At 46.6% G+C, this 25,708-nt stretch overlaps 1 protein-coding gene across 1 annotated transcript in view; it reads right to left on the reverse strand.

The window, feature by feature from the left end:
- Window positions 1-25,708, reverse strand: part of USH2A (usherin) — a 4,817,015-nt gene that overhangs the window by 1,627,936 nt on the left and 3,163,371 nt on the right. The gene's annotated exons all lie outside the window — the stretch shown is intronic.

Below are 25,708 nucleotides of genomic sequence, written 5' to 3' on the forward strand. Positions count from 1 at the left end.
TTAAACGTTAGATTTCCATAAGAAGCCACAAGACAAGACAGATGACTCGTGTGCTTCATAATGTTAACAAGTGAGCAGTGAATACATATACAAATTAGCTGATATTATCGTTCGTGCGAATTTTGGGCTGAAGCACATTGGGAATATTATCAAAAAATGCACTTGACTAAAGAAAACAGATAAGATGTTCAGACTCCTAAACGTTTCTTGCTAAATGTTACTTGACCTCTGTATGTAAACATAAACAATAGATAAAACAAAGGAATTGTGGGGGTAGGGCCCTATTCAGGAGTGCGCACACCTGGAAGTCTATATGGATGGTCAGATCAGATATTGGTAAAGCTGCTGTCGTGTGGATGGTGAGGTGATCTCCCACTATCACCTGAACTAAAACTAAATATAAGGGGTAACCATCTGCACAGGCTGCGCTTGTTACCTGTAGTATACTCACTAAGTGTGATAAGTTTGAACAGAGTGGATGCGGAGTGTTCACAAAAAAAGACACAACTGATTTAAGGTGCAATTGATTAGTGAATCAAAGAGCCCAGCTTTAATTCCTCAGACAAATACTAGGACATTTTGATTTAAAGTGCCCCAAAAACAAATAATAATACATTCTTGGTACACAAGGGTACACATTTCGTGTCCAAAACAAAGTACATGCACATAATGCCAAAAGTGGAGAAAATGCCAAACAAATGTCAAAAAATGCAGAAAATGCCTCAGATGTCAAGAAATACAGAAAATGCCGTCAGGAAATGCGAAAAAATGCCAACACGTGTTTCAACCTATGAGGTCGTCATCAGGGCATATAGATACATATAGTACATTGGGCTATAGTACTGATACTAAATCCTGATCTGTGTTCATTTTAGAAACCTGCCAGGGGGGTGGGGGGGGAAGGGTGCCAAAGCAAGGAGCAATTGGAAATGGGAGAGAAAAGAGGAAAAAAGAAGAAAAACATACTGTTTAAATTACTGCGTGCATGGCATGACTCTAAAGGTAAATATGTAGGCTATAAAAAGTGAAGCATACCTTGTTGTAATTGTTCTCGGTCAAACTATAGAAACAATAGAGCACCGGACGGTTCCAAAAGCATGTTACTGGTCAGTTCAGTGTACTGTGAAATATAAAGCACAGATTACGGCCAGATATCCGGAATCAGCACACCCAACACGAACCCGTTTATCACATTATTGCCACACCAACGGCTTTTTGCCGAGTAATATACCACGACCTGTCAAGAAGTAAAGGTAATTACCCCTTGCCTTTCATTTATTGTACATGTTACTAACAATCAGTGATTATATTATCCACCTAAGCAAGCTTTTCTGAATAGACTAAATACGCTCTATAATGCTTTATATTTCACAGTACACTGAACTGACCAGTAACATGCTTTTGGAACCGTCCGGTGCTCTATTGGTGGGGTTAGGGTGTGATGGGACAGTTGTGGGGTTTTGGGGGTAGGGTGTGATGGGACAGTTGTGGGGACAGTTGTGGGGGGTAGGGTGTGATGGGACAGTTCTGGGGGGTGGGGGTAGGGTGGTGGGATGTTTGGGTACATGCACATTTTCCTGTTTGAGTTCATAAATACACTGGTGTTAGAGCAAAACACAGGCCTGGACTTCTTCATTGTGTATGTGTAATTTATTGACGCCAGGGTCCATTGTGAGCTAACAAACAGACACCAGTGCACCACTAGCCATATCCAGGTGACAGTACGAGAACTTGTTACTCAGAATATTTGGTTGATCAGATGCTGCCTCACAGCACGTCCCTCCTGGCCATCCCCTCTTGCATGACCTGCATCCCCTTCACCTCCATCCTCATCACCATCATCATCCTCATCAAGTGATTCTATTTCAATGTCAGGGGGCAGTGGCAGATTCCGTCTGATACACATATTGTGCAGCATGACACATGCCATGGTGATCGTGGCCACCGTCTCATGGCCATACAGGAGAGCGCAACCAGACATGCTAATGCACCTAAACCGTGACTTCAATAGGCCAAAAGTCTGCTCGATCACGATGCGGGTACGGGTATGTGCACAATTGTATTTCTCTTCGTGCCTGTTCTGTGGGTTCCGTAGAGGTGTGAGGAGCCACCTCTTCAGGGGATTGCCGGCATCACCTATATGGGGGAAGGAATAGGGTCCTGTTACTGTTCACCTCAAGTGTGGCCTGTTCATTTCATTGGCTTACATCTTTATGTGCATTTGGACGATGGACTACAGGCTACACCCAGTTGGAGTATCTATCTCTATCCCCCCCCACGCACACCCATTTGGAGTATATAGCCCCCCCCAAGCACACTGCCATGTGCTTGGCCTGCTACTCACCAAGTAGCCACGAACGCTGTCCCATTTGTCGCTCCATGTAGCAGGGGATAGTTGAGTTCCGCAGGACCATGGAATCATGGGTAGATCCGGGAAATCGGGCACAGCAATGTGTGATTATCTTGTTGGCGTCACATACCATTTGGACCTTGATGGAGTGGAATTGCTTCCTGTTTCGGTACACTACTTCATTGTGATGTGGGACAACCAATTCCACATGTGTACAGTCGTTGGCCCCGATGCAACTTGGGATGCCTGCCAGTGAATAGAAACCGACTTTGGTGTTTGCAATCTCCTGGGCAGTCCGTGGCATGTATATGTGTTCGGGTGCATGCTTCAGGAGGGCATCGAGTACCTGGTTCAGTGTGCGTGAGAATACTGGTTGGGAGATGCCATGCATCTGCCCCACTGTATGCTGGTAGGTGCCTGTTGCCAAGAAGTGGAGCACAGTCACCACCTTCAGTAGAGGGGGGATGGCAGTTCTGATGTCTATGAGGATCACAATGTCGTGGTGTATCATGTCCACGATGCTGGTGATGGTATCCCGGTCCAGACGGTACAGGGTGTGTATCTGCTCAGGTGTTAGGTTAAATGGACTGGCTCTGATCATGGGAATTGGTGGGTGCCTCTGTGGTATGATTAGGTGCCGTGGTGGTGCTTGCTGTGCCTGTCTTGCCCTCCTCCTCCTCCTGCGTCTCCTCTGTGCTGCCTGTTGTTGTTGCAGCTGCGCTGCAATCAGGTCCTCCAGGCCATGTAATGCTGCTAGTATTGGAACCATCTTGGTGTGGGAAGGGGTGTGGTGTGCTCCTTTTGAGCAGCCACAGTCTCCATTGCCTCCACCTGTGCTGATTGTGGCCACCTGTGGCAGGTGGTAACACTGCACAGTTATTTTAATGGGTGGTTCGCGATGGCGGTATTAGCGCCATGCCGGTAAGGGGTTTTGGGGGCTTTACCATGCTCGCCTTGTGATGGTGTGCTATTAGCAGCATGGCGTTATTTACGGGATGAAGGGCCGCGTGCCCGCGGACTGCCCGCTATTAGTGGCACCGTACTTAGCGGTGCCGCTAATAGCGGTGAGCCGGGTCGTAATTAGCATGGGGATTCAACGTTTCCGGTATTCCATTACCGGTAACGTTAAATCCCTACCGCCTACCGTGTAATGAGGCCCAATGACTTCTGTAAAGCAACAAGGTTGGGATGTACTCTCACAATTAATTCCTTATAAATCACAAGACACAAGAAGAACAATTCAACACAGAACCATAACAAAATGGTTTAGCATTCCCCCAGCAACCCTCATCCCCAAACATCAATTAGGCTTGATTCCTTTAAATGGAAGGCATTGACAGGGATTGGGAACACTATCGGAAAATCAGATTTGGGGTCTGGTTCACAGAAATAATACTGGAGACAGAAAGGCAATGGGACACATTTGTTTTGCAGAGCACAAAGGTAAAATTGGTTTGAATGGTTTAGCACAACTGCTATGGGCAAGAATAGAAAGGAAGGGCATTTGTTTTTCCTACACCTATAAGGGCAGGCAGGGCTTTGGGGAATATTAGCACACAATGAAAAAATCAGAATTTGGAAGACCTGATCACCAGAGCAATAGAGGAGATAAAAATGCAATGGGAAACATTTGTTTTGCTACACCTGAAAATAACACCCAGGGCTTCAGGGTTATTACCAAAACAGAATGGGGACGTTGATTTTAATGGTGTTTGGCACAATTTCAAAATGGAAAAAATGCAAATGGGAATTTGTTTTTAACTTACCTTGGGAAAATCGGGACAATTTCGTTTTGCACCTTACAATGGGACACGCATGGAAACAGGGCTTTTTGAAATTAATTATTTTGGCAAATCTTTAGGACTATACCGGCTCACTACATACTGGGTAACGATTGTTGGTTTTGAATGCCCACAATATAGATCCCGTGAATTATATGAGGGAATTATTTGAATAGGCTAAGGATCTACACAGGCAAACAGTGATCGTTCAATGGGGAAAGAACTGAGATACACAGGCTAACAGGGGATTTTGCAATGGGGAAATATCTAACACAATGCTGAAAGAATACAGAGCTTATACAATCTATGGCTTGGGGTATTTCTACTTACAGGAGAGGTCTGGATTGGACATCAGCGGGCGTCAGAGCACACTGCTGGGGACAGCCAAAGGGGATCAGTCAAAGGCGTCCTCTCCTAGCTCCGAGGGACCCAATCAGTCTCTATGTCTCCCGGCTCCACTACAAGCTAGGCCTCTCTCTTCTGGGATGTTCACGCCAGATTTCTGCAGCAGGGAACCACATGAATTTAGTGTGGAAAGTCCTGCTCTGAGGCAAGTTGGGCAGATGACATCACTAATGTGTCATGATTCTCGTGAAAGAGATTGGCTAGCCTCCACTACCCCACTACCCCTGTGTGCTAATAGGATAAGGGAATAGGGGAGTGTTTTGGGATAGCAGGGGAGGAGAGCCCTTCATCATCTCAGTTCGCCAGGTGGGCTCGGTCATGTTTTTGAACTCAAAGTCTCATGACATGACAAGTGTCCTTCTTTTTAACAACTTGACAGATATGAATATATTTTTGAAAACTACATTTGACAGTGAATCACATAATACTAGTCAGATGTCTGTAAAATTCACCATTTTACGGGCATCATAGGAATTATGATTGGCATGTTTTATCAAATGTTCACATCTCTGAGAATCACGAGAAGGCCCAAATCACATTTTCATGTATAACTTCAGTTGTTTTTCTCCCACTAAAATCATTTTTATATGATGAGAAGGGGTTAACTTTCACCTTTCATACAAAATTAGAATGACTATTTTGTGATGTACACTGTACAATTTACACGATAAAATGCATGTCTCCCCTTTCAGAAAATGGGCAGCTCCACCACTCATTTGCTCAGACCTCCCACCTTTTTTTTAAGTTTCACTTCTGCTCTGTTCAGGCACAAAGTCAGTAGAGGATCTGTGTTTACATTTGCTCAGCCCTTCAAGAGCTATTGACAAGCTAATGCACTTTATATGTGAATAGTGACCTGGAGGTCACCTGTGCTGCCAGCCCAGACCCAATTTTATCTGGTCCACCATGTTTCTGATCTCAAAAGTAATTATTTTCTTGTATTTTTAAGGGAGGCACTGACAATTAAAGCATCTAGAACTCTCTCTCCCAGGCAACAGGGAGGGGAGTTGGGTTTCACATATTGAAGAAATCAACATCCCGGCCCCTTGCAACCAACAGCCTGTGACTTGTGCCTACATGTATTTTAAATGACATCTTGTAAAATACACAGTTTCGAAATTACATGCCAAACCATGTTCATACTTTGAAAGCTTGTTGAGCATTTTGCAGGGCATATTTTTAGTTTAAAGGGAAAAACAAAATGACATCATTTTATTTAATGTTCATGAAAGAAACTGCTCCGTTTCACTGCAACTGCTGAACACAATGCTGACATCCCACTGAGGGTTCTGTGGAGGGCTGTTTCATGGACATATCATTTCAGCTCTTCATGGATTAGTCAAAATATCCTTGCCTTTTTTGCAATTTTAGCAGATTTCCTTTCCATTTGATTTGAAAGTACAAGGCCTTACATCGGACCTTATGTCTGTTTAGGCCTGGTATTTATTTCTCACATCCTGGGGCTACTTCACCCCACACTGCTAAAGGTTTCTTGACATCTGTATGTAAACATAGAAAAACAGATAAGATGCTCAGACTGCTAAAAGTTTCTTGACCTCTGTATGTACACATAGAAACATAGATTAGATGTTCAGACTGCTAAAAGTATGTTCTGCCCCATCTTCAAGTTGGCTATGCCAAAAGATATTCCAGTATCAATTCATGATTAATTTGAGTTGTTCAGGTGTGCCCCGATACAGCACTGTTATTTATTTTAATTTTATTGTTCATTTATAATGTGCCCCGAGCTATCCTTCCTCGTTTTATTGTCAAATGCGAGTCCATTGGAGGGTGTAATACAGTCATGGTGGAACTCTAGGAAACGGTTCCATGGCGTAGCTGCAAGGATAGACTGAGGACATGGGTTTTCCAAGGAGCTCAGAAAGTGGTCATGTAGGTAGAGCCAGGTTCAGCCAGGAAATAAATATGCTATCATTATTGTAAGGTCATTGATTCCATCAACAATTCAATGTACTCAAGAAACGTGGATATTTAGTGAGGTTACAATGTGAAAGGTGGCAAGAGTCATCTAGCCCAAGCTTTGCCCATGCTTCCCTGTATGCCTGAGCCGGATACCATACGTGCATGGACAAAATGGTGATAATGTGACTTTTTAAAAATATCTATGGGCCTCATTACAAGATGTGCGGAATGCGTTTAACGGCGCCGGTAATGGTGCCAGTGCCGTTAAACGCATTCCACACTATTATGAGGTTCCCTCGCGGGACCCGATGTGGACGTCTGGTTTAACCAGACGTCCATAGCAGGTCCCGCGAGGGGACCAGTGACCTAACAACGGGCCGGTCGTAATCCGCCCTTTGTTAGCTCCCGAACCCATTCCCATTGAGCCCTAGCTTTGTGAATCATGCCCTTTAACTTAATAAAATGGGATGATTTAGTTGCATAAAGAAAGAATTAGAAGTCGAGTGAAGTTCTGAAAAAAAATTAAATGGTTTAATTTGGTGTTAATGACATGAGGACGTGCCATACCAACTGTTAACAGCCTGCAGCCATGTGGAATTGACTGTTCAAAGCAAAGGACATTAAGGAAGTGTGTCGAAATGAGCTGTGCTCTGCAGGAGTACAAGTGTGTGCAGTAGTAAAGCAAATTACTCTGCCCTCACACTTCTACAATCCAACATTGATTCCAATCACAAAGTCAAAACATACACAGTTCAAAGATATACCTCCTTTGCCTTTTTGCCGTAGAGTGGGAAGGTTATACTCTCTAGAGCGTTTTGAATGGGATTCTGTAACAACCTAAACAGCAACGTATCATAGTCCAGAATAAAGGGAATGTCCAATAAAGATTCTATGAAAATGTATGTACTTTAATTAAACTCACCAGCTGCAAGGAAATTAAAAAAAGAAAAACATTACAAAACTCATCATTGTGGAAAAAACAGAATATGCAAGAAAAAAGAGAATGCTGCACTCTGGGCAGGAATGCAGGTTGAAAAATCAATTCAGTAAGTGCATATGTTCTTTAAAATGATGTGTGTCAATAAAAAAGGAACACAAGTTACCTAACCAGTCTCTAGGCCTGAGAACTGACCATAGGGGCAGTTATGGGTCAATAGTGCCTTCTTATCGGTTCACCAGCATCGAACCAGACATCAAACAGTAGTAAGAGCTGATCAAGCATAGTTTGGTTACAGTGGTTCCTGGTGCCCAAGCAGCAAGCAGGCGTTGAGACGGTTTGAATGCAGTTGCTCAGAGTGGTTTGACGGCAGTATTTGGTGATGTAGGTCAGAGTGCTGACCAGGATCTGTTTGGGGTCACGCTGATTTGAGACATGGATTAACCACTGGGATGGATCATTGCATGGTGCTCCAGCTGCTCAAGTCCAAGTTCAGAAACACTTTAAGGCAGTGATCTGGTAGCTCTGGTGTGTGATTCAGCGAGGCAGCAGTTGGAGGTTGAGCCGGGTGGAGTCACTCTTTAATTGCTTGCTCAAGTTTATCCAAGGTACGAGTTGGTTTCAGTGATGATTAGTTCATTCAGGCCGAGAAGATGATGGGGTCTGCAAGGACACGGTGCAGAATCGAGCTAGTTCGAAGCTGCAACCATGTTAGTTTGAAGGTCCGATTGAGTGGAAAAAACAGGACTAGTAGGTCATGATCTTCAAGATGTGTTGAATTGGGTCGACTGCAGTTCCACTTGTTCAATGTGATGAAAAAGAGAGACCCTGAGTGTTATGAATTTCAGGATGCTGTGAGTCCCACTGCTGGGTCCCAGGGACAAGTTCAGTCTGTGTTTGTGTTCTCCCAGCAAGGCAGGCTGGCACGCAAAGTGAGGTGGCCTTCATTACAATAAGGTCTTGGGCTGCAGTGTGGCTGACAGAGATTCAGCTCTTGTTCCAGCACCAAGTGTCAATCGTAATGTGCCCTTGGAGTGAGTAGGGTGGAGAGGTCTCCTCTGCCTTGAACATGCAGCCTTCACCTCATTGGTGAAGGGTTCTGGAAATTCAACTCTCGCAAAAGAGGTCCAATGGTTTCATTCCTAGGTTTTTGTTCCAAAGTGAATCTGAGAAGGAGTGGAACATTTCTTCTTTTAAAGGCAAATATCTAAGGTGATTGAACAAAAGCAGGCCTATATTCAAGGTCCAATCTCTGTCCTAGAAACAAGAATGTATTAACTCCTTCCCTTCTCAATAGAATCCAAAGCCCTTTTGATGTGCAGCACTCTGGTGAGAGGCTACTCTTTTTTTGAAAGGGTGTTCCCTTTGATTCCTGCTCTCAGGACACATTCTTGTGGAGTGGCTATCTATCTGGGTAAGGCGTTGAAACCTTCCCTCATAAAGGAACAACGAGAGGAATGTTGGCAGAAGCAAGACTTCCTGGGCAAACTCTTGGAAAAGATGGCCATCTCCCAGCTAACACTCCACACTTAATCTGTTGGTTGTCTCCATGACCATCAGTCTGGATTCATAGCTGCCAGAGGCACAGAAGCTGCTCTCCTGAACACCCGTGAACATCTGCTCTCTAACATTGATTCCAGCATTCCTTCTGTCCTCATACTGATAGTTCCTCTGCTTTCGAGATGGTCATTCACGCCAGCTTGATTAATGAACTCTGTAAGAAACTGGGCATCATGGATCAGGCCCTGGAGTGGCTGACCTGCTTCCTCTTGGACCACTCCTCCCAGGTCCAACTTTGTCCCTTTCACTCTGCCACCTCTCTCTCTCTACCTGTGGTCTTCCCCAGGGCTCTATCCTCCCTGGTTTTTCAACCTCTACTTGGCCCCTTTGGCTCACCTGATCTCTATCTTCTCCTCTAACTTTCAGTGTTATGCGGATGACACTCGGCTTTCCTTCAGGCTTTCCTTCAGGCTCCTCTCCTCTCTTGCTCATTCCTGTATATTGGAAATTCAGGATTGGTGCACCTCCAATTATATCTGCCTTAACTTAATGCCAGTAAGACAGAGAACCTTCTCATTGGAACCCCTGCCCCTGCTTTCCCTCTCTCACTCTGGCCACCTGCCTTGGGCCTCTTCCTTCGCTTTCCTGCGAGGCAAGAAACCTTGGTGTCATCTTCAACTTCACTCTCTCTTTCTCTCCTCAAATCTCAGACGTCACCAAGAAGTCCCATTACTAGTTGCAACTCCTCAAAGGGACTCTTCTCTTTCTCACTTTCCCCCAGTATCTCACTGTCTCCAGAGCCCTGGTTCTCTCTAGGCTGGACTACTACAACAGCCTCTTTCTCAATATGCCTCCCTCTATTCTCCGCCCTATGCAAATAATCCAGAACAGGTCTACAAGACTTATCCTTGGCCTCAAGCCCAGGAACCATATCTCTCCAGCCCTGAAATCTCTCCACTGGATCCCGATGGCAAAAAGGATCAAGTTCAAGACCCTTTGCATTGTCCACAAGGCTTTCTGGGGCCGGGCCCTCAATACATCCAATGTTCTCTTTCAAACTACCTTCCTTCTCAAGCCTTTCGCTCAGCTACCTACAACTCATCTACCTATAGCTACCTGCTTCTCCAGGCAGAGAGTTGAGGTTAGATCTCTCTCCTCTGCAGGTGTCTCCCTCTGGAATGGCCTCCCTATCCCTCTCAAACTTGAGCCGGACCACCTGAAGTTCCGGAAGCAGCTCAAACTTTCCTCTTCTTCTCTGCTTTCTCTCTCTCCCTCCCCTGCGGACCTACCTGTCTGCAGTAATGACTAGTTACTTGACTACCCTCAGAGTTTCACTGGGTACCAGGCTCTTTCTTGATCAGTCACCCTTGCACTGCCTCTGGGCCTACCACGCACTTAGGGGCTGTAACTGTAACCCTTCAGTCCCTGGTTCTCCTTGTACTACCGAGAGTCGTGCTGCCCTGGCTGCACTTACTCAGAGCATTTCTGCCCTATTTCCCTTCCCCACTCCCTTGCACTTCCCCTTCCCTTTCCCTTGCACTTCTTGTTCTTGCACTTGCACAAACTGAATGCCACAAGGCCTAGTAAGACTGTTTGTCTTGTACTCCCTCTGCCTTCACTCCCTTGTCTTGTTGCACCTAGAAACACTTGTGTACAAGCGCGTTATAAATGAATTATCATATCATATCAAAGACATCTTCGTTAGGGGAAAGCACATAACCCTTCCACCTGAGCTGGGCTCACAGGACTAACATGAGTGATATCAATTGTTTGTGGCTATAATAATTATGAGAAATAACATCCACCATACCCTAAATAGGGTATGACTTATATTTAAAGTTTAACATGCTGCCACAGGACAGTAAACTTATAATTATGGGATTTTGGAACTTGGCTATCAGTGCAGCTGTCAAGAGGGCAACTGTGCCCTGAACCTGCTCTCTGCCATAAGGGAGGAGGGGGTCCAGATCAGGCTACTGATTCAGCAAAGACACGCATGTGTACTGTGGCTTTGCCATGGAGCTTGTTTCGAAGGGGCTGATCCACAGATCACCCTCTCTTAGAGAGAATTACTTGCATTATTTCATGATTAAATAAAGATTTAAAAAGCCAAGGCTTCTACACACTAGCCAGATGGCAATCCTTCGAAGGATGATAGAAGTTTCATTACTGGCCAGGAAAGCCCACCAATGGCCAACAAATTATTGCTACTAGTAACACAGCAACAGAAGCGTAAGCTCTATGTAGTAGAAATCCTCATAGCAAAGACAAGGAAGAGGTCCAATTCATGGAATGGGGTGCAGAAATGAAATGGTGCAACGTCTGCGCGGTGATAAGGACCTTGTGTGAGCTGTGGTGCAGACAAAAGACTGCCCTCCAGCAAAATCATGCGTCTTACTTCCCAAACCCACGCTGCACCCCAGGGAAATCACGTGTCTCACCTCGCAAGCCCAGGCTGCATCCCTGCGAAACCACGCGCCTCACCTTGCAAGCCCACGCTGCACCCCAGCAAAATCACACACCTCACCTCACAAGCCCAGGCTGCATCCCAGAGAATTTGCGCACCTCACCTTGCAAGCCAAGGCTGCACCCCAGCAAAACGCGTGCCCTCCCTCGCAAGGCCAGGCTGCCTGCCCCCCAGCGAAATCATGCACCTCACCTCACAAGCCCCGGGTGCACTCCAACAAAAATGCAGGCCCTCCCTCGCAAGCCGAGGCTGCACCCCAGTGATAAGTGGAGGCTTCACCTCTTACGAAAATGTGAGTCTCCCCCTACCAACCCGACACCCATTCTGGCCACATACCGCCCTACTGCACATCAAGCACTCTAGCCCAGACACTTCCCTGTAGACCCCCTCACCTGTGACAACCCCACAGGCTGCCCCTTCCAGACTGGACACCACCCACTAGCTCCCCTCACCTGTGACACCCTCCCAGACAGCCCCCTCTAGACTGCTCAAAACCCACCAACCCCCACTGCAGACTGGACACCACCTACCAGCCCCCCTCACCTGTTATACCCCCCAGGAATCCCCATTCGGACTGGACACCACCTCCCAGCCCCCCTCATCTGTGACACCCCCCAGGTATCCCCCTCCAGACTGGACACCACCCCCATGCCCCTCACCTGTGATACCCCCCAGGCAGCCCCCTCTAGATTGGACAAAACCCACCAGCCCTCCTCCAGACTGGATACCACCCACCAGCCCCCCTCACCTGTGACACCCCCCAGGCAGCCGCATCCAAACTGGACACTATCCGCCAGTCACCCTCACCTGTAACCACCCCCTCAAGCAGCCACCTCCAGACTAGATAACACCCACCAGCCCCCCTCCTGATTGGACACGACCCACCAGCCCCCCTCACTTTGACACCCCCGCAGGCAGCCCCCTGACAGTCTCCCACAAAACCAGTGGAAACCATATCTGCATCTCACCTGAACTTCTGTGGCCTGACAGCACCATGAAGTGCAACACCAACATGTACACCACAAATCCGACCAACTGGAAGCACTGGTGGTCCATCCATGAGTGGAACATCTGCTCACATACCCTTCCAGGCCTTAATCAGTCCCCCCATACACATGTGACAAGTGAATGCAAATCCATGTCATGTTGTCCACGGCACATTGCCAAGGCATCAAAGCACAGTAACTGAATGTGTTCCCACGACAGAAGCAAACCTATTAAAAGATGTTGCTAAATCCACAAGCAATGGTCAGGCATGTCCCAGCCTGCGCATCAGTGACTTGGGTGGAACGGGTGGTAAAATACCTGTCAGGGAACAATCACATGACAGGGACATGGATGGGTGATGGTAGGGCAATCAGAGAGAGCATGAGTCAGAGAGACTGGAGAATTGTGATGGCACTCTGGAAGAGCTGGTGGGCATGTCTGCGTGACATGGGTTTTACACAGCAATAACACACAAATGTTGAACTCCTCCACAGTGAGCCCACCTCTCTCCACCCCAACCACACTGATGCCAAACACACAGTGATGCTGCACAGGTAAATGCAAATGAAAACATACAGTGCAGACCCAGTCGTCTGATGGACCTACCTCCACATGTTGTGGGATGTTTTTACCCATGCACCCAAGCCCTACCATAAAACTGTGCAGTACTGGCATGGAAAAACATCATGATGGCCAGAACTCCCCAGAGAGTGCACAGGGAAAACATGAAGAATAGGCTGCCACCCATTTTTGCCTATGTTGTGAGCACAGGAGGGCACTGCCTAAAACCACCATTGGGCTACACACACAGTAGCCTGAAACCATTGGGAATGGCAATGCTGATTGCCAAAAAAGCAACTCAGAACTGTGGGGAATTAATTTTCTTAATCCCAAAAATGGTTGCATTACCAGTACTCACCACTATCAGAAAGCCGGCGTTTTAAAACCACCAGACTTTTGTGTAAAACTGAACAAATGAAAGAAAACCAGGCCAAGGAAAGACTTGCTAAGAGGTGGAAGAATGTAAAACTATATTCTGAAATGACTTGAAGGAAGTAATTATTTAATGTATAGGTACAAATTGTCAGTTTGATTTGAATGTAGAAAACTGGGAACAAAAAGTGACATTTGGCTGAAACCTGGCTTAATGAAATTGAATTCTGCCTGACAACTACCCCCGACAGGAGTTGAAACTGGATCAACAGCCACTCTTCCCAGGCCTAACTGCATCCTGCTGCCCCTTGCCAAAAGGAGTTGTCACCTCTCTGATTAAATTAGAGGTGGAGCAGCTGGGGACTACAGGGAGTTGAACAAAGGCCTGTCCTGGACTCAGGCAAATGTTATATTGGGGGCGTCGTAAAATAGCTTCCTCTTGGGAGAAACTGGGGGCAGCTGTGCCTCTGTGAACAAGCTGGCTTGGGGGAAGTGGATAAACCAGTTATTCCACCCTGTGATGTGGGAAGACACACACCTTTTTGACCAGAGCATAATTTTAAAAAGATAGATAACTCATAGTGCGGACTTGTCAGAATTATATAAGTAATATCATTATTTTTGTGATTTTTCTGTGAACCTTTTAAGAGGCGTTAGGACCCTGTGGTGCATTCTGGGGGGTTGCTAGCGGGAAATAGGGTCTTACTCCAAATGTATGCATGTTAAAAATCTGACACTTTATCATCTGTAACCCATATCCCTGGTGCATATTTGTGTAAAATCTGGAAAGGTTTAGAGGTCATTATCTGGATGAAAAGGGGAGAATTCTGTCATCAGTGGACACGACATCGTACAAAGACAGGGATCGGATGGTTTGGTGCTACAGAAAATATGTTAACTGGACCTATAATATTAGAAAAATGGTACATAGATAAATATGTATTTGGGTCAGAAATAGATTTGTGTGCAATCTGACAAGCGGAGGTTCCTCTGACCATAAAACCTACAGCATCACTCTGACTCACATTTCCTTCCCCCAATCAGTGTCATCTGTCATTTGTAAAGCTGCACAACTGTCACCTGTCAATTCTGAAGCTGCAAGCTGTCACCTGTCATTTTGAGTTTGACTTTAAATCCGAAAATCTACCTTTATTAAATCGTCCATATCTCTGGAACGGTTTGGGCTAGGAACGAGATTTGGAATCTAATCTTTCCAACAAGCCTAGAACCGACTTCCTACTCCTTATACTTTTTCCGCAATCACGATTTCCGCACTCGCGAAATTTACCTCTCCACTTGTCAAAATAGCAGCTCCATTCTTTCTTTTGTTAAAATCCGTTGCAACTTGGTAATAGCTCATAGAGCATTGCTAAAGTGAGCCTGAACTAATACCAACACGCATCTCCCACTCACCCTGAATCTCTTGAGGGAATTAAAATCAGTTGGCACATTTTCCCATCCATTGCCATCACATTTCAAAGCATTTTGGGCCTGTGTTTCAAACTCCTACCTGTTTCCTCTAAGCTTGCTGGGGGGAACTGAATTTCGTATTGTATTTGATTGCATTCATGAGAACTGTGTGCTCCTCTTTCCATCTCCTTCCATTTCTTACATTGCATAGGGTAGGGGGGTGAATTGCCAGAGAAAAAGTGATTATGTTATCTTTTGCTAAAATCATATCAAGTATTTCTGTACTGCATTTTATTCCTCATTGCTTTTCCCTTGAAACCATAAAAAGTATTTTTGCTACTTTATCCATCCTATACTAACTCCTCATTGATTGTAAAGAAGTGTGCTAGTGCCAGATTACCCATTGTTGATGAACATCATATGTCTAAGTGTACTATCAGATATTAATTTATCATAAAGTGTGATATATATATATATTGTTTAAATTCTCAAATAAACCTTTTAATTTGCAAAACAAACCTACTTCTTGGCTCAGTGGGATCAGGGGGATTCTAAGAGGTGGGTGTTATACAAGGGTGGTCATCCAGAGTACTGAACTAAACATAAAAATACATTAATAAGGGTTTTCCTCAGCATCCCAGACTAGGCATTGACTTAGCTGTAGTGTTGATTGAATATCGCTTACAAAAGTGGGTGCTCGGAGCCGGGATATTCTGGGTTAGATCTATCACTTGTGCAGATTAATACAGTGTGCTAACTGACGGGAGACATACATCCGGTCGGATCACCACACTGTGTTACGCTGTAAAGCACTCCTCAAAGGAACGCTCTAAGGAAACGGTCTGTTTTTCAAAATAAAATACAAACTTCTGTAAATCAGGAAGGAACTCAAATTCAAAAATGACGACCGTGGTAGACATGAAAATAGCGAGGGAGCACCTCTTACATAAGCTATTTGTGAGAGGTGAGTGGACTCATCAGGACCAAACGGTCTGGTTGCAGGCAATCGCGCAACAGGTCACTGAAACAGGCTCAGACATATGGAGAGATCAGGGTCCATTACATGTGGCCCTGAGTGAATTATACATGGCTCCTAAAGTTAAAGATGAACACAACAAGATGGTTAGGATAGCAGCATATTTGTATCTATATATGGGAGCCATGCAGGACAAATGTGCTGAAGGCCAAGATCTGGCAAATAGGCAACAGATGGCGTTAGAGAAGGCCCAATCTGATCTGGACTCTTCTGAGCAGAGGCTGCTCAGGAGCCAGGAGTCAGAAAAGGACTGCAGACAGCACATCACTAAAATAAAGGAGGATATGGATGTGCTGCAACAGGAAAAGGCTGACCAGGAGACCAGATTTCTGGCCTTGCAGAAGGAGTACCAAGAAGGTTTGGACTTCCTACTGCAGAGCCAGACAAAGCTGGAGCAACAGTTAGACTTCAATAGGGCATGTGCTGAGCAGGTAGTCACCCTGCAAAGCCACCTAGATAGGGAGAGGGCAGAGAGCAATAAACTGATTTTGAAAGACCTGGATACTTAGGCAGAGTTTGATGAAGAATGCCAGAAAGCTGGTACCTTTCAAAGGCAGAGGGACGACCTGGCATCACAAATGCAGGCTCTTGGTCAGGAAAGGGATACCTTAGGCAAGGAAGTCTGCCACTTAAAAAGAAAAATTGAAGAAAATCACTTGCTAGATCACACCAGGAGGGTGGAGGAGGCTCTGGCAAGAAAGGAGCAGACCAGTAGGGATGGGTCTGAGGAGGTAACACTCCAGCAGCAGAGACTGGCCCAGTACTCCCGGACCAATCAGGAGGCACAGAGAGAAAATGAGGCTCTTTGTCAGCACAATGATAGGCTCCAGCAACAGGTAGCAATGCAGGAGTGACTGATAGAGTCTAGTAAGGCCTTAACTGAGGAACTGAAAGCGCAGGCTCTTGCATTGCAACAGGGAACAGGGGCGGATAGTGATGAGGTTCGCTGGGAAAGAGAAACTCCTGAGCATAACCTCAGGAGCCCTAGTGCCAGAGGCCTTTACCTCTACCAGTCCCTGGACTCTGCCACCCCCATGTTCCCTGGCGCACATGAGCACGGGGCCACAGGGATGGCAGATCACTATCCAGCTAAAAGTATGGGGCTCATAGGCCAGTACCACCCAGGAATGGAGGGGCGGGCATCCGGGCATGGGCACCCAAGCACAGTGCAATTTAGTGGGGAATCCCAGGAGAGTAAGCCCACTAAGGGCATCCTGAAAACCTCTGCCCGGTTAGGTCAGTGGGGGGGATACCCAGCAAATCCTGGTAGCACGGAGGGATCTGAAGACTCCTCTGAGCGTCACAGGACACAGGAGACCAGGTCCCCACATTCTGCCAGCCATTCGCAGGCTCACAGAATCCGGGAAAACCTGGAAGATCAGACGGGCACCTCTGGGAGCAGTGCTTCTGAGTCAGAGGATGAATGGACCAGGGTTACCCGAACCAAAAAGGCCAATAAGGCAAAAAGGGCCTTGCTTAAGGACCCATTGAAACAAATAAAGGCAATCAGGAGTGTCATCACTCCTTATCATAAGAACGCCAAGTATTCCGTTTGGGAACACTTGGAGCTCTATGAGCAAATGATGGAGACTTTCCATTTGAAGGACAGCAGTAGCTGCATCCAGTACGTCAAATGGACATTCTCCCCAGAATACTCCAGTTTCTTTGCGGGGCTGGAGAACCAAAATCATTTAAGATGGTCCACCTATGCGGTGGCCATCTTGAAACATTTTTCTGTGCACAGAAATCCTCAAGAGGCTCGCAAGGCAGCCTACAATTTGCAATGTGGGGAGGATCAGGCCCCACAAAAGTTTGTGCAAGAATTAAAGCGTGCTTTTGCGCAGACCACCAGAAGGGTGCGCACGGATAGCAGAGAATTTATCAATACGTTTTTCCATGCCTTACCCAAATACATAATGACCCAGCTCGTGAGATATTTTCATGAGAAAAGATCTTTAGACTGGGTCATTGAACAGGCTACCCGGATCTATGAGGTGCAGAAGCCCATCGAAAATAAAAATAACGCGTCGAAAAACCCCAAAACCAACAGCACCCCTGCTGCTGCCAAGGTGGCAGAGGTAAAGGTTGCCCGCGTTTTAGATTTGGAGATGGGGGGGCCTAAAAACCTGCCTGCACCAAATAAATCACAGCCCAGAAGGCCTTCGGGCCAGTCACAGACAGGGAGTCGAGGAGGTAGCCCCCCGCTCCCCTGACTATGTAAGTCCCCGCTACAAGGGAAACCGACCAATCCTGGGTTATGTGTGGACTCCTCCAGCCCAAGGGAGGGGATCCAGCCAAGCACCTAACCCAGGGAACTTCCCTCCCAACTTCCCACAGGAGGGCAGAAATTCTCCAAATCCTGGGCAGAACTTTTTCCCCAGGTATCCACCCAATTTCCAGCCCCAAAATCATCCATCCTTCTTTCCCCAATTCCCTGAGCCCAGACAACCTAATCCGGGAGAGGGGAGGCCAAGGGTGGAGGGGTACCAAAATCTTCCCAACCAGGGGTACTACCAGAGAAGGGATAGCTACCCTTCCCGGGATCAGACCAGGGGAGAAAATAGAGCCCCGTATCAGCCTGAGCGGGTTTCACAACTTGAGTGCCAGGTCCAAAATATGGCACGGGATCTGGGTCACATACCGAGGGCTCAACAGAACCCTCAGATGAGCATGCCACCGCAGAATGCCCCGAACTCTGGACCTGGTGCTCCAGAACAATGACGGGGGCAGCACCCCGATAACCCACCGGTTCCCAGGGAGGAGGCACAAGGGGAAGGGGTGTGTAAAGCCTTGGAGGAAGCTTCCTTCCCAACTTGTAAACAGCCCCTGGAAAACCAGGAACCGGAAACAAAATCTCCTGCCCCTGAAAGCCTGCCTCCCAAGCAGCAGGGGGGGGTAGGAGAAACAAAGGACCCAAACAGACCCACTTTGTGGAGGAGGTACAGGTCTTCCAATTTGAGGGAGAGGGATCCTCAGAACATCCTGGGAAAAGGATCTTCTCCTTCAGAGATGGGGGAACTCCTCCCAAGGAAAAATGCGTCCCAAGGGATTCCAATCCAGACTGGGGAGATGTGGAGACTGAGCTACCGCCGCCCATCATCTCATCCCAGAACCGACAATACCAAAATCCCAAGGGTCAAACCCATCCTGATGACTGCCTCCAAAAAGGGGGGGGCGGCCCAGAACCGGAACCAGGGGAACCCACAATGGCTCTGATCTCCAGTTGCCAACTTTTTCTTTCAGATTCCCAAGGCTCTCCACAGAATTCTGCCCAAATCTCTTCGCTAGCAATGTCCAAAACCAGAAAGTTAGCCCACCAGTTGTCCAAAAATGTGCATTATCTGTGCCCCCTTGAGGAGAAGGAGGGAAGATACTATGCCGAGGTACAAGTACAGGGGCAGGGTACAATTTTGGCACTGGTGGACACTGGATCCCAAGCTACCCTTCTGTCCAAAAGGGCCTTTGAGGAACTAAATGCAGGAAGGGGGGAGAATTATCAAATTCCTCTCACCTCTCTTCCTGGACAACTGCAGAACTTTGACGGGAAGGAAATTCCCGTTGAGGGGACTGCAGACGTGGACATTAAAATTGGGCGCCACAAGGTGAAACACCCGGTCATAGTAGGTACTAAAGAGGGCACCCCTTGTTTACTAGGGAATGACCTCTTGAGAAGGTTGTCACCCCTAATTGATTGTGTAAACAACGTCCTCTGGACCCAGACTAGCCGACCAATAAAATTAAAACAGAGTGTCAACCATGTTAGTTTAAACGTCACCTGCCACATGGTTGAACAAAAATCTGACGAAGTAGAATTTCACTTCCAGAACAACCAAACTCCAGATGTGACAGTAATAGCAGTAGGACAACAGACTGGTGATGGGGGGTCCTCTCTATTTCTGAAAATCAACCTTCCTTCCAGTTTAAGGTGGTATTCCACACTGGAAGGAAACACCCTGAAATTCTTTACTATTCCACAATCAGAAACTCCCACTCCTATAGTCCAGAAAGATGTGAAATCAGCTCAGAGCCTGGCTGATATTCAGCAAATTGGAGAGCAGTTGTTCATCCCTGTTCAGTTAAATGATGGAAGGACTCTGTTCTCGCTCGAGTGTGTGTGAACAACGGTAAGAGCTTCATCAGCAAAGCCATGTTTCGTCAACTCCCAAAAGATCCAGCCATTCCCACATTCAACCTGATAGACAAATGGGAAATGGACCTGGAAGCACCTAATTCCAAACATCTCCTGCCAAGCAGGTGTATGCTCAAAATCTCCATTGGCAACAAGAGCATAGTCCCTAATTGTTGGGTCGTGCGAGGCGTCACTGCCGCCTTTTACTTAGGCAGTGACATTCTCAATCGCTTTGCCATTAGTTTGGACCTAATAAACTTCAAAGCTTGGTCCCGATTAGCGGATAATCCCATGGGCTTTGATGATCCAGAAAAAGCATTTAGGTCAGCTCAATTGCTACCTTATGCAGTTGAAATTCAGCGCAATGAGGAAGTCACCATCCCAGAAAGGACTCGACAATTCTCCCTGGAAGTGAAAGTTAAAAGAGGACACAAATTGCAAAACCCTGATGCTTATATTCATCTAAATGCTTCTCTCCAACAGCAAGAGTTAGGGGTAAACCCAACACCATTAGTCAACATAGAACATGAAACCATTCCAATAGAGGTGGATAACAGCGACTTACAGAGTATTACTCTAGCCGCAGGCACCACTATTGGAATGTCGGTTGATGACCGACATTTCTCCATTGATTTAGGAAATTAACTGTTAGGACCAATCCCCAAGGACTGTTTTGACAGTGACAGTGAGGACAATACAACACCAGACAGGATTTTCACCCGGAATGGGGGGAACTTCCTGGTGTACACTTCTTGCCCTTATGGTAAGGAAGATGTGACTTGTGACTTCAGGAGGGATGAGGTGATTTTCCAGGTCCATGAGGGCTGCCTTTCCCACCTGAAGCCTCCAGTCCAAATCAGCACTCTGACCAGGGACTTCTCCACCCAGCTGGAGGAGGCCGCTGAGATAGCCAAACCAGAAGTCTTTCCAGGCTTCAGGCAGATGGTGGAAGAGAGAGTCAACCTAGCTGATGCCTGTGTGACTCTGGAACAGAAGCAAAAGTTGAAACAAGTTTTCTTGGATTTCCAAGATCTCTTTGCGGTAGACTCATATGACTGTGGTCGCACTGACATCCACACCACAACAATTACCACGGACCCTGGAATGACTCCAGTGTTTGTGAAGCAATATCGCTTGCCTCTCGCATCCATGGAGTCCCTTACTGAAATAATTAAGAACCTTGAGTCCCGGGGAATAATCCGTCCAGTCCACAGCACTTTCAATAATCCGGTTCTGGGAATATTGAAGCCAAACGGCCGGTGGAGACTCTGCGCCGACCTTAGGGAGCTCAACAAACGGGTCCATACTCCCCGATGGCCTCTGCCCTACATTGACCAAGGGCTGGCCCAGATCCAGGGGTCACAGGTATTCACAGCAATAGACCTGACCAATGGATATTGGCCCGTGCCTGTCAGTAGGGAGGACCAATACAAACTGGCTTTTACCTTTGGGGGCCAGCAGTACACATGGACCCGGACTCCCTTCGGATACCTCAACTCCGGCAATGAATTCAACATTTTCTTACATAAAGCCATGCCCGACCTGGGTGCGAGGGGTAACCTGGCTTATGTAGATGATGTCCTCATCAAAAGTTCATCTGTGGAAGAACACATAGCGGAGATCCGTTATGTTCTGACGCAGTTGAGGGCCGCCGGAGCAAAACTTTCCTTCCAGAAAGCACAGTGGTGTAGAACCAGTGTTAATTTCTTGGGGCATGAGATTACTCCTCAGGGTCTCTGTCCCCAGGAAAAGAAAGTGGAAGCACTTCAGAAACTGAAAGACCCCACAACTGTGCGGGAACTAAGGAGCCTCCTTGGACTGACTAATTACAGCAGAAAGTTCATTGAAGGCTACGTAGAGATCACTAGACCCCTGATTCATCTCTTGAAGGGGGGGGTGAAGTGGGAATGGGGTCCAGAACAAACCGAGGCAGTAATACAACTCAAAAGAAGCCTCTCACAAGCGCCTTGCCTAACTTACCCTGTCAGAAACAAGGAGTTCTTCCTGGAGACAGGGTTCTCTAATACGTGCTTGACGGCAGTATTATACCAAAAGCATGACAAGGTCAATAAAGTAATCTCCTATGCGAGCAAAACTTTATCCTCTGTGGAGGAAAAATTCAACGATTGTGAGAAGGCACTAATGGCAACGGTGTGGGCATTGAAGAATTACCGCCCGTTTATCCAGGGGGAACACATCATAGTGGAGACTCCACACCAGCCTCTGCAATATCTCCAAAGTGACAGAATCCGGGCAGGAAATGTGAGTAATTCCCAAATTACTTCCTGGATTCTGTCAATGCAAGGCTTTCCTGTGGAGGTCAGATATGGCCAAAACAAGAAGAGTCCCCTCGCGCAAGGTCTGGCTGACTTGCATGATTGTGCCAGAGAAAACTGTCTCGAGGACGAAAGTCTAAAAATCAAGGACAACATGGAGGCATACCTTAATTCCCCACACATAGTCTTTGAAAGAGACACGTGTGAGGGAATGCCCACTGTCTATGTGGATGGATGCTCTTACCATGTTGACAACGACGGGGAGAAAGAACTGATGGCTAGCGTATGGAATGCATGGGTGAAGGAGTTCCCAGAACCCTCCGCTGGATACAAAATTGGTCCCCGAAGTAGTCAGGTGGCAGAATTGATGGCTGTGCATCAGGCCATCCTCACTGCTGTCCAAAATCAGCTCCAAGAACTGGTCATAATCACAGATTCGGATTATGTACGGAACGGGTTTTTGGAGCACCTGGTTAATTCGAGAACCAGAGACATGTTATGTGCTAACAACAAACCCTTGAAACATGGGAAGTTGATCCAAAACATTGATGATCTGGTCACCTTGAATGGGATGACCATCTATTGGAAAAAGTTCAAGGGTCATTCCAAAGTAGAGGGACCAGACAAAACTGGAAATGACTTAGCTGATCAGCTGGCCAAAGCCGGGGCCAACCAAGGGGATCTAATAGAAATAGAGTCCCTGTTGGGGGAAATCCACCAGGTCACTGCTATCACTAGGTCCCAGACAAATGCTCACAATGATCTTTCAACTGCACAATGGATTAAGGAGACCCTTGATGCTGATTTAATTACAGCTCAGAAGGGGGATCCAATTATTGGCAAGTTTTACCAACACCTTGAGGACCCTGAGAACTTCCCCCTGACGGATACCGATTACATTGGGAAAGAGGACCTAAGAGTGTTGATGAAATGTCCAAAGATGTTCCGAATCCAAGACGGTTTGCTGGTAAGGAAATCCAAAGCTGGCCATGATCAGTGGGTGGTTCCGACCTCATTCCGAAGCCTGATGTTAAGTCACGCCCATGATGCGGCCACCGCCGGTCATAGGGGGTTTCACACAACACTGGAAATCTTAAGAGAGGTTGCATACTGACCACACATGGGGCAGGACCTCGACCAATACTTGAAAGGGTGTCTTGTGTGTGCACAATTTCAGCCATCATCCCTCACACACCGTGCACCTCTCCAAAAGAGGGGGATGACACTGCCATGGTCAGATTTGCAAATCGACTTTGTAGGCCCTGTGATTCGCTCGTCTAGAGGAAACAAGTACATGTTGACCGTTACATGCTTGTTTACCAAGTGGGTGGAATGTCTCCCGGCCCCAAACTGCAAGGCAGAAACAGCAGCTGCCCTGATGATTAACCACATCTTTTCCCGTTTTGGTCTACCTCAAAGGATTGAGTCAAACAGAGGTAGCCACTTCACCAGTGAAGTAATGACAAAGATGTGGGAGATACTGGGGGTTAAAAGGAAGCTACACATTGCTTACAGGCCAGCTTCTTCTGGAGCAGTAGAGAGATATAACCAAACCATTGTGAGCATCTTAAAAAAGTTTGTGGCAGATTCTGGGCCAAGTTGGGATATCCGATTACCTCTGGTCCTAATGGCCATCAGATCTACCCCTTCATCTGCAACCAAAATGTCACCATTTGAGTTGATGACAGGACGCAAGATGGTGCTTCCCCAGCATTTGCTCTACAGAACCCAAGAGCAAACGTTGATAAATGGCTCCACAACTCATGAGTATGTGGAGAATTTAAGGAAACACCTTCAGCATGCTTTGGCCTATGCTCAGCGGAATCTAGAAAGATCAGCTGAGAGCATGAAGACCCACTATGATTTAAAAACTACCCGAAAGGAATATAAGGTGGGTGATCGGGTCTATCTATACAATTTCCAAAGGAACCAGGCCAAACAGCGAACATTCTTCCCTACATGGAAGGGACCGTTTGAAATTATAGACAAGATCTCCCCTGTTGCCTATAAGATCTGCATCCTCAAAGGCAGTCTGGCGGAAGGGGAAGACAAGTGGGTACATATAAATCAGCTAAAGTGTTGCCATCCCAGGCACACTCTGCAACAACTGGAGGAATCCACTGGAATCCCAGAGGGGGCCGCTCCAGAGTAATTCAGTTCCAACCCTAAAATATTCCACATATAGCATATAAAATTCTGTGATCCTTGTATATATATATGTTCTTGTCTCCTAATTTAAAAAAGAAAATGTATATGTTCATATCTTCTGATTCATAAAATGTATATGTTCGCCACACCATTAATAGTGGTGAAGAAATGTCTACGAATAGGTATTGCCGCTTTGCTTTATCATCCTAGGAGAGATGAAACCATGGAGACTGACCAAGGAGGACGACCGGGGACCGGGAGCAGAGACCCGAGGGGCCCGGGGTACCGCCCAATCCTCCCATCAGGACCAGCAAGGAGAACTGATTGATCGACTGGAGAGAGGAAAAGATGCTGAACTGTGCCATCCATGGAATTGGAAGAAGAGGAGGTGAACATCCCAGATTTTGCGAGTTCCATCAGCGAAAGGACAGAATGGCCATCGCAAGAGGGGGGCTTGTGGGATGTTTTTACCCATGCATCCAAGCCCTACCATAAAACTGTGCAGTACTGGCATGGAAAACATCATGATGGCCAGAACTCCCCAGAGAGTGCACAGGAAAAACATGAAGAATAGGCTGCCACCCATTTTTGCCTATGTTGTGAGCACAGGAGGGCACTGCCTAAAACCACCATTGGGCTACACACACAGTAGCCTGAAACCGTTGGGAATGGCAATGCTGATTGCCAAAAAAGCAACTCAGAACTGTGGTGAATTCATTTTCTTAATCCCAAAAATGCTTGCATTACCAGTACTCACCACTATCAGAAATCCGGCGTTTTAAAACCACCAGACTTTTGTGTAAAACTGAACAAATGAAACAAAACAAGGCCAAGGAAAGACTTGCTAAGAGGTGGAAGAATGTAAAACTATATTCTGAAATGACTTGAAGGAAGTAATTATTTAATGTATAGGTACACATTGTCAGTTTGATTTGAATGTAGAAAACTGGGAACAAAAAGTGACATTTAGCTGAAACCTGGCTTAATGAAACTGAATTCTGCCTGACAACTACCCCCGACAGGAGTTGAAATTGGATCAACAGCCACTGTTTCCAGGCCTAGCTGCATCCTGCTGCCGCTTGCCTAAAGGAGTTGTCACCTTTCTGATTAGATTAGGGGTGGAGCAGCTGGGGACTACAGCGAGTTGAACAAAGGCCTGTCCTGGACTCAGGCAAATGTTATATTGGGGGCGTCATAAAATAGCTTCCTCTTGGGAGAAAATGGGGGGCAGCTGTGCCTCTGTGAACAAGCTGGCTTGGGGGAAGTGGATAAACCAGTTATTCCACCCTGTGATGTGGGAAGACACACCCCTTTTTGACCAGAGCATAATTTTAAAAAGATAGATAATTCATAGTGCGGACTTGTCAGAATTATATAAGTAATATCATTATTTTTGTGATTTTTCTGTGAACATTTTAAGAGGCGT

The sequence above is a fragment of the Ambystoma mexicanum genome, chromosome 4q, assembly GCF_040938575.1.
Source record: "Ambystoma mexicanum isolate Mex_15411 chromosome 4q, UKY_AmexF1_1, whole genome shotgun sequence".
NCBI classification, from domain to species: Eukaryota; Metazoa; Chordata; class Amphibia; order Caudata; family Ambystomatidae; genus Ambystoma; species Ambystoma mexicanum.